We start from the raw sequence: 13,207 nt of genomic DNA on the forward strand, positions 1-13,207 counted from the left end.
GTGGAACAGTGCTGCACAAACTACGATGGGACCTTTGTGCCCAAACAAAACCATAACAAATTTTTTAAACAAAATAAGTTCAAAACAGTTTTACATGACTAGTTCACTTGAGATGCCGAGGTAAAAGGTTCTAACTCTACTCCGCTCCGCAATCAAAGCCTACATGAAGTTTAACAACTGTGCAGACTGGCTCGATGTGCTTCTTTGGTTCTATAGCCTTGAAGGAAGCTCGGTAATCTACGCTCAAATCTGCCACGACAAGAAGCCGGCGAGCAAAATATCCGTTTATGGATACTAAACATTGGGCACATCTACCAGGAAAATATGTCCTTACGAGACAAGAAGGCGTTCCGCATTGAACATGCGCTGCAACGAAAGTAATGATTTGGTTATATTATTTCGCTATAGTTACCAAATCATGTATTTAGAGAAATAATTTAGCTGAATTTTTCTGAGTGTACATTAGGGTGACCATCGATTTTTTTTTTTTTAATTTCAAGACCCTACCCACTAATTTTCTTACTTTTAATGAGAAATATTGCCTATTTTTATAGATTTATAAATAAAATCATTTAGAGGTCGCGACTTGTCATTTTAGGCCAGAAAACACGGTTTTGTAGATTTATCAGTTTTTGAATATTTATTTTTCATTAAATTTTAAAGATCGAACATGTTGTGAGAAGAGGATGTATAGGCCTTTAAAATGATGTATAATAATCTATTGTCAGACTTGGGTTGTCGTGATTTTCCATCGGGGAAATAAAGAAAAAAAACATCTTCACCATCACTTATTTCCACGATTTCAAAATATGTAGTGCTACATATCTAAAACTAAATCTATTTTCATATCAACTAAACCTCATTTATTGCAATCGCATAAAAATTGTCGAAGTTAGGAGACTTTCTTAAATACGGCCTTGAATGTATATTGTGTATGCGCCGGACTTTCAGATTTTTTGAGCAGTATTAATTCAAAATTGATATACACAATCGCCCTTTAGCAAAAAAGTGGTATTTCAAGAAATTTTAGGAAAATGGGGTAGACACCGCCCACTTGTGTACATATATGAGTAGTCCAGTTGCAAACAGCGTGATGAGATTTTATAATAGTACGCCATAAATTAAAAAAAAAAAACGTCTAAAACAACAAGTAACATCCAAATTGAATATTTCTTTTTATTATCTGAAAATTTGGATAAACAAGAGCCTAATGACATTAAAAATCAAAATCGCAGTGTGGTAGTTTTTGCAAATTTTATATATAGAAATTAAATATAGCGAGCTTTGAAACAGTAAGTTTTATATAGCCAGCTTTTTTAAGCTTTTCGCGTTCTCTATTCCATGTAGGTTGGCCTGCTTCATTTTTAAGACGTCTTCCACTAGGCACCGAAACTACCACGTTTTCTTGCAGTTTTCTAAGTTCATCAGAAGATGGAGACTTTTGAACTTTTATAAATACGTACAATAAATATTATAGCGACTTTTGAAAGTGTATATATACATACAGTAAGTATTATATCGACTTTTGCTAGAGTAGCTAACATTTGATGCTATTTTTTTCAGAATATATAGGGAGATTGCACTGTATTGTTAGTGCACATGAAACTACTTTAAATAATGGTACGTTAACCACCAAAAACTAAAAATCGAAAAAAATTTACATAGCGGACTTTGCAAGTGGACTACTCATATGATATCATATGTATGTATCTCAAAAACTACTTCACGGATCTCGACCAAATTTTGTATACACATTGCGCTTAGCATGCTTAAGCACAGTCTTAAATATTTTTTTAAATAGGACAAAACCTAGTCCCCCTAAAATATAGCTAGCTTTGAGTTTTTCGAAATTACCGTTACTTTGGTGGAGCCCGTGGTTTTTGTTCGATTTCAAAAATTTTTGATATGGCGCTTAAGAAGCCTAAGCGCAATGTGTATACCAAATTTGTGAAATCAGTGAAGTAGTGTTTGAGGTACACATATACACAGCTGGGTAAATGCAATTACATTACAATTACAATTAAATACCTCAGTAATTGTAATTAGGATTCAATTCCTTTAGTTCACAGCAAAGGAATCGATTACTTTTTCAATTCCTTGAAGTTATTTCAAATGGAATTGTTTTTTTCTTTAATTCCATTACAAGGAATTTCATATTGTAATTGGAATAAATTACGTGCTAGTAATGTAATTTTTTTTTATTTCAATTCCTTTGAAAATAATTGAAAATGTAATTTTTTTCCAATTCCTTTGAAAGGAATTGAAAATGTGATTCCTTTTTTTTCGAATTCCATTCCTCAAAGTAATTTAAAAAGTAATCGAAAAATTTATAAAAAAAAAATTTTTTACTGTTGAATTGCAATAGCTCTGTTTTAAGTTTCTTGGTTGCTTACTGCCTCGAATAAATAACTTATACCTAAGTAGTATTACTAATTGGAATTTAAGAAAACTGAATAACTTAAACTGTAGCTGTTCAGTTTATAGGGTAACGGTTAAATTTTCCAGATCCTACCGCGAACGCAGATGAGACTCATAAATGTCGAAGCAGGCATAACCCGCCCGTACTGTTGCTGCCTTGGCAGGCTGTTCTCTTGGACTAATCCCTGCGTATCTATAAAAATGCACGGACTAATTGTGTATATTATGGTACCCTTAATTCTACCCAAAATGGCGTGCCTTCTGGGGCCTTTGAAGTACTCCTGTATCCTGCGTTACAAATGAGGATAGAGTCCGCTTGAATTACGAGCCCTGTAGAACTGGAGATCCTACCTCCTAAGATTTTTATAAACAAATTTCATTGTATGGCTAAATTTTGACGATAACACTGTAACGACGCTAAAATTACAAAAAAAACCCGAGAGACGTAAAATTAATTTTAAGTAGCATGTTACGGATCTGTATACCGTTTTTTTTTAGATAAGGTCATTTATTCAAGTTATTTTCATTTTAAGTTTGCATTGCGAATGAAAAAAATTCAAACTTTAACATGGTCATACGGTCATGTACGATATGGCGTATGAGTAACATTATTTCCTGCTAGTATTTCATACAAAAAATCACTTAACCTTTGCAAACTTGTTTATTTAATCATCGATTTTCAGCGTTAGTAGTGTTTTAAGCCGTAAAACAAGCAGATATTGGCTAGTCTATACTAATATATATTTTGAAAGGCGTTTTTTTCTGTTCGCAAAGCTCGAAAAAGGACGTACCGATTTTTTTGAAATTTCGGAATCTACTGCAGACTTTCCAAGGATGGTTATAGGCTAAAAAAAGTTTCGATATAGAAAGGGGGCGTGGCACCTCCCATACAAACCGAAATTTTCAAACTGCATATATTTGTGATAGAGGACTAGAACTGGGTATGGGGATATATACATATATAATATCAATTCCATACTCATGGAGAAAAATTTGCATGGTTGGAGAATGGGGCGTGGCACCTCCCATATAAACCGAACTTTTCATATTGCATATGAGTAGTCCACTAGCAAAGTGCGCTATGTAAAATTTTTTCGATTTTTAGTTATTGGTGGATTACGTACCTGTATTTAAAGTAGTTTCATGTCCACTAACAACACAAGGAAAAATCTTTTCATATTCTGAAAAAATAGTATCAAATGTTAACTGTTCTTCCAAAAAGCGCTATCATACTTATTTATAACCTTTCAAAAGTATCCATCTTCTGATAAACTTAGAAAACTGATTTAGGTCGTATAGACTGTTAATGTGATCTTATATCATCTTATGTTATGTTATAATTTTATTAGAGCTCTCGATTTTGTCCGCACATTTTCAAACAGCCCGGGTATATGAGCAGCTAGTACTCGCACACTTGTTCAATGTTCATTACTCGAAAATTTTCGAGCATGAGCTCAAGCAATTCGAGTTTTTTCGAGTAATTTGAGCAATGTTTTTTTTATTATATTGACATTTTTGGTAGCAACTTTTTAAATTTTTCAAATTATTGATATATAATGCAAAGATTGTTACATTGGTATTTAATAATATAATTTATTTAACATGAATTAGAAAGCAGCTGCTGACAAATACAATTTACAAATTTTCTTTTGTTTATGAAATTATTCAAAAACTCGAAAATTTTGAACAAACATTTGAGCAGTTGAGAACGAGTTTCGAGCGAGTATCGAGCTACTCGCATTGCTCGATACCCGGGTATCTAGAGCTCTAAATTTTATAAAGCTCTTATTTATCAAAATTTTCAGGTAATACCAAAAAAGATTCAATTTAAATATTACTTGTTGTCATAGTCGTTTTTTTCAAATTTATGGCTTTATATTATAAAATCACATAACGCTGTTTGCAAGTGGACTACTCATATCTCTGGAAGTGTTCATGGTAGACTGTAAGCTTTTAAAATTCTTTAGTTTGACACCCACATGTCAACATTTCATTTACTTTATCAATTTAACTGAGTTACAATTTCCAAATAGTTGGCAGCCACCCTCAAAAATATTTCCAACAGTTATCTTTCTTAAACCTCTTTAATTTGATACCCATATTGTAATATTTTATTTATTTTATCAATGTAATTTAGTTAAATTATCAAACAGATGGCAAAACTCCTCAAACATATTTTTGGCAGTAGGCCTCTTTAAAACTCTTTAGTTTGACACCCACATGGCAATATTTAATTTATTTTATCAATTTGACTGAGTTAAAATTTTCAAATATTTGGCAACCCTCGTCAAAAATACTTCCAGCAGTTATCTTTCTTAAACCTCTAACTTGATACCCATATTGTAATAATTCATTAATTTTGTCAGTATAATTGGGTTTAAACATTTTAAAATAGGTGGCAACCCTCCAAATTTTTGCGATGTCATTGGTTCTGGTATTATACCGAATAATAAAAAAAAAAAATATTCATATATATATATACGAACACAACATTTATATATATATATATAGATATACATAGAAGATGTCCAATGTGTGCTTTCGATTTTAATCTTTGACCACAACAAAAATTCCACATTGTACATTCGTGAATGAACTTCCAGTTTCTCGATTACTTTTACAATTCCTTTGAGTAATTGAAAAAACTAAAGTACTCTTGTAATTCCAGATAATGGAATTGAAAAAAAAATCAATTACATTTTCAATTCCTTTCAAAGGAATTGGAAAAAAAATTACATTACTAGCACGTAATTTATTCCAATTACAATATGAAATTCCTTGTAATGGAATTAAAAAAAAAACAATTACATTTGAAATTACTTCAAGGAATTGAGAAAGTAATCGATTCCTTTGCTGTGGTCTGAAGGAATTGATTCCTAATTACAATTCCTTGTAATCTATAATTGGGAGTAATTTAATTCCTAAAGGAATCATTACGGCCCAGCTCTGCGCATATATGATATAAGTGGCCAGTGCTAGCCCTATTTTCCTAAACAAAATTTGCATACCAATATTTTGCTACAGAGCGAGTGTATACATAAATTTCGAATAAATGTTGATGAATTCCTTAGCCACATTGCCCAAAAAATCTGAAAGTCCGGTACATACTAAACACCTGCACAAGCACTGCATAAATGGCTTGCAAGCCATCTTCTCTCATTTCAAACACTGTATCTTCCCTTCACACGCATAACAGATGAACTCCTACACTGGCGAAAGGTTTTTTCATACGAACGAATGCTGCACGACAGCCAAAAGAACAACAGAACAAAACTGAAGTAGAACCAAACTGAAGTAGAACAAAGATGCGCGCTTCGCTCAGTGTAGCGGTGACAGCTAATTGACGAAATTTATGCGAATTCTTACTTTGTAAGAGTACATACCCAAATCTAGATAAGTACATGTGTGACCGCGCACTTCCTATGCTGAAGTGTTTTACAAAAACAAAAGTTCAGAAGTGCTTATGGCCTGCTTACCTAAACGAAGTGTGATATGTTTCCTTTTTTTGGCTTAGCATCTGCGAGTTTGCCTGCTCTTACATATATATTAAGGTATTTATGTACATTAGAGTGGTCCAAAATAATAAAGTCGGAATTTTAATGCCGCCACCCCCTAGAATTGTTCTGAATAAATATACCCCTATTTTTTTTATTTTGAAATCAAAAAATATTTAGGGAGTGCTCACAGCGCGCAAAGTTTTCCATGTATTTTATATGGGGGAAAAACAAATTTTCGTAAAAATGGCATAAAACTCTTGAAAATCAATATTTTTCAATCGTAAAACTGTGGTTCTCTTCAGGAGACTTCAAATATTGATATCCAATTGTTTATTTAACCATTTTTTATGATTAAAGATTTTTTATTGGTCCCCCCATTGCATTTTCAAGGACCCATAAAATATAGTCACCATGAAAAAATTGTTAAAGGAACAATTGGGTATTATTACCGGGAATCTCCTGAAGATAATCAAAAAAAGATCGAAAAATATTGATTTTCAAGAATTCTACACTATTTCTACGAATTTTTTTTTTCCTCATATAAAATACATTAAAAACTTTGAGCGCTTTGAGCACACCCTAATTTTTTTTATTTCAAAATAAAAAAATAGGGGTATAATTTTTTTTGGTATAGAACAATCCTAAGGGCATTAAAAATGCGACCTTATTTTTTTACATACATTTTTGGACCACTTTAATGTACATAAAAAACTACATAGATTCAAAATATGCGTTTTTATTAATTACGTGTATATAATTATGATAAAAAACAAACCACTTTTCATTTCTTAAAAAAACACAAGGCGCATATTCGTTTACATATCGAGCCCTAACCGCCAAAAGGGCGTAAGCGACAAAAAGTAAATTTTACAGTAGGCGTTTTTTTTTTATTAACACGGCAATTACTGTAGATACTAACGTGAAGGTCAATGAATAAATTACGTTTGATGTTAGGTATGTATATAATACTGGTGGTATTATTTGTCCATCTTTAATGAAACAGGTGATTTCGTCACTTACGCCCTTTTTGCCGTCACAAAAAAAGGCTGCAGCACGCAAATGCGGCGGTTAATCCAAAAGATATATTTAAAAAAAAAAACATGTTTTTGCATTAACAAAAACTATTTTGATGCCTTATTAAGCAAACAACTCTACATACATACATTATTGGATAAAATAATATTTCTCTCTAACATACGTTCTTAAACTTTTAAGATGATGGAACCCTTACTAAACACCATTAATTTTATGGAAAAATCAAAGGCATTGCAATTAATATATGAATAAAAACTTTTACTAGAAATAGTATACATACTTTAAATTTTAATATAATGAATGAAATTGTTTCACTGTTATTAATTATTGTATAAACAAGAAATTTTTAAGCAAAAAACAAAATCGACTTCAATTCTCATATAAAAATTTAAGATTATCGTTAATTTCTTCATGATCCCATGATCAGATTTAGACCAAAGTAATATGGGACCACCTGTGAGGTAACACCTTTCCTTTAAAAAATTGTAGAAATCGGCTAACGTGGTCCAAAGTTATGCTGTAACATACATAAAAAAAAATATTCCGACGAATTGATAACCTTTCTCTTTTTTGTGAAGTCGGTTAAATAGGGTAATAAGATCAACGGAAATAAGGTCACGCTACGCCGCGGCCCCCCTATTTTACTTCAAATGGCACTTAATTTTTCAATTTGGCACAAAGTGCCAAAATGGCACTTTTGTAAAAAAAATTACATTTCAATACATTTTTGTGAAATCCTTTGCGTGCACTTCTTTTTCTCAACTAAAATTTTCTAATTTATAAAGGTTGTTCACCTGGTTTATCTTATTTTATCATTGAACTTTTCTTTGGAAAATGTAGCTTTATTTTATTGCTAAATGTGAATGATTAAAAGGAATGACACCTTTTTTGGCACCTCATAACTAAGGATAGTTGGCAGCCCTGATTGGAAGATTTCTGCTGTGTTTTGGGGCAACAACTTGTCTGCAGTAAAAAAGCATATAATTTGTGTTTCAAAAGTGTGTGAAAACCAATCAATTATCTTATATGATCTCGGTTAAATAATCAATAATTGTTTATACCCGCATTTTGGCACATTGGCTCGTTGAATGTGCCATCTAATAAATAGTGTCGTCATTCTCCTTAGCTGCTTTTAAATGATGTCGTCACAAATTGCTGGCGGAGACATGAATACAGTGTAAGAAAATTCTTTTTCTATAATTGTTTCCTTATAGAAAGGTTCGTTTCTTTTCCTCCTTAGACATTCCGAATTCGTTCAAAATATGCTAATTTAAATTACAGAATTCTTTCAGTGTTCCTCCGGGGTTTTTGGACATGGACTGTTTCATCAATTTAATAGTGTTCGCTTTATTTTTGTGTAAACGAAACATGTTTTGCAAGTTATGGATCATTTCTACACTCTTTCTTCAAATATTTCTCGTATTCCAGTTGTGCGCAGGTGTTTAGTTTTTCGCATCGTGTTTTTACATATTCGTAATTAAAATTTTTTTTATAAAATCAATTGGTGGTAGTTCATGATTGTGTGTGGATTAATATCACAACACTGAGGATTTGGCAATAACCTTTTTCATCTATTAAAAAACAACACTTACGGGGCAATGTTTATTGTAAGAACAACATTTTTTTCTATGAATCGACATACTTTAAGCATTGTTGACGCTATTTCCATTTGAATGAGGAAATAGCGTCAATGACTTTATTTCCAAATTTTTGTTGACTTCATTTCGCTTTTGAATATGTAATAATGTCAATTCACTTTATTTCGCACCAGGGTGGGAAATAAAGTCAATTACCTATCACCGTTAAATAGTAGTTCGATATAATGTCTGAAAATTGTATGCGCTTTTCTAGGGTAGCATCTAATTTCGACCTGGATTTGTTTTTTGTATAAGTGTAAGCAGTTGACATAGTACGTTAAGATGGCCTTTTTAGCGACTTCATGATATTTACTCTTAATACTAACCCAAAACTCTTTCAGAGACACAGAGTCAAATGTGTGCTTCAATATCGATGTACTCTGAAGATCTATGAATGCTTCGCAAATGGATTTTGTACCAAACCATTATTACTACTACCATCCGGAAAATAATCTGACGAAGATTTCAGGTGATTTACCATGTGCCCAGTTATGACATTTCACATTTCAGTTGGCAATTCATCGCGTTCCTTGTAGAAAGTTGTATACATATAACCCTTTGGCTACAGCGGCCAACAACACATACCAGTTAGAAAAAATAGCAAGCTGTTATGTAGGTATGACACTCAGTACGGCAATCACACTAACTACGAGTACATATGTATACTTGAAAGTAGATAATTGCGTGTCGGTCAAGCTGTTTATGGAACTTTTCTTTCAGTGTGCAACTCAAAACGACCGCCGTGCCGTATTCATACCAAAATTAATTTCGCGGAACCCCATTGACTTTTACGGAACCCTTGGGTTCCGCGGAACCCACTTTAAGAAGCTCTGCTCTATAAAAACTAATGCCGATTTCGTTTGTCCCAAAAAATGTTGTTCTTTTATGGTGCAAAATGTGTTTGACGTTACACTCAACCCTGTAAAAGTTCAGGCTTTGCCTACTTATCCTTATCGAGCTCACACAGGGCAACCAGCTCCCCTGACAAAGCATCAAAGGGCAGAGGATGAGCCTGTTTTGCCTTATTGGAGTGCATTATTTTAAGAAACGAACACAGAATTTTCCTCTTCTACTAACTCTTCAGAAGAATCGGTGTCGCTGTATGGGACGAGTGCCCCTTTAGTTAAGCGCTGCAACAACCAAGCATTTTAGCACCATATACATGTATTATATTTTTATACTTTTGATTAAAAATCTTAATCTTCCAGAAATATATGCATTTACTTTTGTTTGTAAATGGTCCATATTTGGAAGAAATAAGTTAATTGTAAAATCAATAATTTTTAAAGAAATCTTGTTAAATATGAACGAAATCGGACAATCACTACTGGTTTACCAGACTCGTGCGCCACCTATCGGCAAAACTTTTAGTGCAGTTAGTTAATATGCGTTCTAAATATGAACGAAATCGGACTATAAATAAGGGATTTTCAAATATCTCGATTCCTGCGCCACCTATCGGATTAACTCATCTTTCGTATTGCATTGTCATCGGGTTCTGACCTTACTGTGAAGTTTCAAGTCTATAGGTCATTGAGAAGTTGATCAAAAATTGATTGCAATATTTGCCCCTAAGAAACATACATACATACATACATACATACGTACAGAGCAAGACAAGGAGTTTTAGTTCGGATTGAAGTTCCACTCTACGGAGGTTAGGCTTTCGATGCGTTCTCCTTGTATACATAAAAAAATTTTTAGCTAAAAAAAACGACTTAAAAAAAAATATATATATATATATATATTGTAACGGACTTTCCTGAGTGCTGGGCGTAGCTCTCTGTTGTCCAGGGTCCTGTAAGGAGTAAACACCCTATCTCCTCAAGAAATTAGAACACACTCGCTTCTCGTTTGTAGCCTCTTTATTTGCTATACTCTCGCTATATCTACTCTCTAAAGCATAGAACTAGAGTAGGTTAACACCCTACAGCTAGCACCAGTCTCAGTGGTTTGAGCCCACTTCGAATATAGAATAATAGTCTCGGAGGTTTGATCCCTCTTCCACTACCCGTGTGACCCACGTTGCGACGCGTGCCACGTATGCCTAGCTAATGACCAATGCTTGTTAGATTTGCTTCTTTTATACCATTTTTGTCCATCCGCAGACAGTTATCCTCATTATAATTGTTTGTGCTTTATACATTTTATGTAGGTGTTGTATGTTGTAGGTATTTCTTATACTGTGCATACAAAGTAATAATTCAAAATATATTAGTGGATACATACATACATACGTACTAGTATAATCCAAATAGATGCAATTCAATAAGCTTATGTACATACATACGCATAAATATAATAACTCAAAACATAAGTGTACATATATATATTTGTACATGTGTATATACAATTTCAAATAAACAATTCAGGGTATATAATACAAAGGATATATATGTATGTGTATATAAAAAGTTGTTGTGGGGCCCAGGGCCACAGGATCCGGGGTCCTCACACTCCATCCTTACTACCGGCACTTTTCCAGCAAAATTTCGGTAATTTTGCTGCCGTTTCACTTTCACATTGCATATTTTGTTTTTATTTGTTTATTTGTCATCCTCGCACAGCTGTAGTTTGGTGTCGGGGTTGCTGACTATCCAAAAGAGAGTTTTGTAGCGTTGATATGAACTGGAGTAGATTTCGGGTTGCCATTGCGGTGTTACTCCTCTTTTTACGATTATTATTATTAGTAGAATTAGTAGTATTTTGTTATTATAAATGTTTATAATTATAATTATTTATATATATATATATTCCTCCTTTTTTGGAAGTCGGTTAAAAAGACTATTTGCTTTTGAAAATGTTGTAGAAGTGAAAAAAATCATAGCTTGGCGTGCAATACCGCGTGTACCCAAAATGCAATCCCGCTTATGATGAGGTGGCTGAGAAGAATTATTTTCGGTACCCTGTCGCAGTGCTGGCCTACTTAACAAATTTAATGGTCAATAATTTTAGTAGAAGCTCATATTTAATAAATTCAGCTAGAAAACCATTCAAAAGTTTAAAAGAAAATAAGTTTATTTGCGCTTTTGTGAAACTTTCGGACTATCATATACGCGGTATTGCATTTTGCGTGTACGCGGTATTGCACGCCAAGCGACGAAATAATAAAAATTGTTGTAAAGTTCAGATTTATTCCAAAAATTTTCCACATATTTACAAAGTGTTTTTGAAACTTATTATTTCTATCTAAGCCATTTGAATAGTCCACTTGCAAAGTGCTCTATGTAAAATTTTTTCGATTATTAGTTTTTGGTGGTTAACGTATCAGTGATTAAAGTAGTTTCATGTCCACTAACAATACAGTGCAAAATCCTTATATATTCTGAAAAAAATAAATAAAAAATCAGGGACCGCAAATAACGATTACTTTTGAAATTTTCTACCCAAAAAATCACACTGAAAGAGAAATGCTGCGTGCATAAGGAGTACACCTATATATTTCTTACTACTCGGAATACCTTCAGCGGCACTGATTTTTATTTTTTAATTTTTACGTATAAAAATCAAGTTTAATCATTATTTTTCGAGTTTTATTTTTTACTCAGAAAATAATCGTTATGTTTTGTGTTTTATTTTTTGCTCGGGAAGCAATAGTTACGTTTTAAGTTTTATTTTTTGCTCGGAAAATAATGGTTACGTTTTAAGTTTTATTTTTTGATTGGAAAATAATCGTTACGTTTTGAGTTTTATTTTTTGCTCGGAAAATAATCGTTTCATTTGAAGTTTTATTTTTTGCTCGGAAAATAATCATTACGTTTTAAGTTTTATTTTTTTTATTATTTATTTATTTATTTATTTATTTATTCATCATTTTCTTATAGCGTATTAACAATCAATTCATGTTTGTATTCAATACATATAACTACTATGCTGCATAAGAAAAGTAAAAGGCATTGTTTATATTAACAAGTAATTTTTAGCAAAAAACAAACCGATTTAAAAAAAATATATATATATCTATATATTTCATGATTCAATGATCGGATCTAAACCAAATTAGTATGTGACCACCTCTGAGACACTACCTTTCCGTTGCAAAAAGAATTATCGAAATCGGTTGACGTGGTGCAAAGTTATGCGGTAACATACATAAAAAAAAAAATATATATATTCCGACGAACTGATAACCTCCTCCTTTTTTGGAAGTCGGTTAAAAAATTAAAATAGTACTAAATGCCATTACAAAGAACATTAGTTAATAGACTTGATGAAAATATTATTTTAGAGCTAAGAAGAGTACCATAATTACAATATTTCGTTATACTTTAGGGCTACGATACTTTTACTCGGAAAATAATCGTTACGTTTTAAGTTTAATTTTTTGCTCGGAAAATAATAGTTATTTCCTGAGATTTATTTTTTCCTCAGAAAATAAAACTTAATTTTTGCGTATGCGTATGCACATGAATACGGAGCAGCTACATTGAACTTTTTAGCGCCACTGCGGAGTGGGTAATGAAAATACAAAAGCAAGATACAAAGGCAGAAACAAAGACAAGGGCAATGACAAAACCACAGACACTCACAACCTATATTGCGGGATCACGCCAATGATAAAGATGAAGAACAGGACAAGGGTAAAACTAAATAAAAAGACAAGGGTAAAACTAAATAAAA

The 13,207-nt window shown here is 32.5% G+C and overlaps 1 protein-coding gene across 1 annotated transcript in view; it reads left to right on the plus strand.

Moving 5' to 3' along the window:
• Window positions 1-8,734: 8,734 nt before the first annotated feature.
• Window positions 8,735-13,207, plus strand: part of LOC118735047 (protein gustavus) — a 213,510-nt gene continuing 209,037 nt past the window's right edge. The window contains exon 1 of the mRNA XM_036464640.1: window positions 8,735-9,056. The gene's annotated coding sequence lies outside the window, so the exon portion shown is untranslated. The remainder of the gene's footprint in view (window positions 9,057-13,207) is intronic.

This window comes from Rhagoletis pomonella, unplaced genomic scaffold, assembly GCF_013731165.1.
Source record: "Rhagoletis pomonella isolate Grant_MI unplaced genomic scaffold, Rhpom_1.0 Rhpom_scaffold_00003, whole genome shotgun sequence".
In the NCBI taxonomy this organism is placed as follows: domain Eukaryota; kingdom Metazoa; phylum Arthropoda; class Insecta; order Diptera; family Tephritidae; genus Rhagoletis; species Rhagoletis pomonella.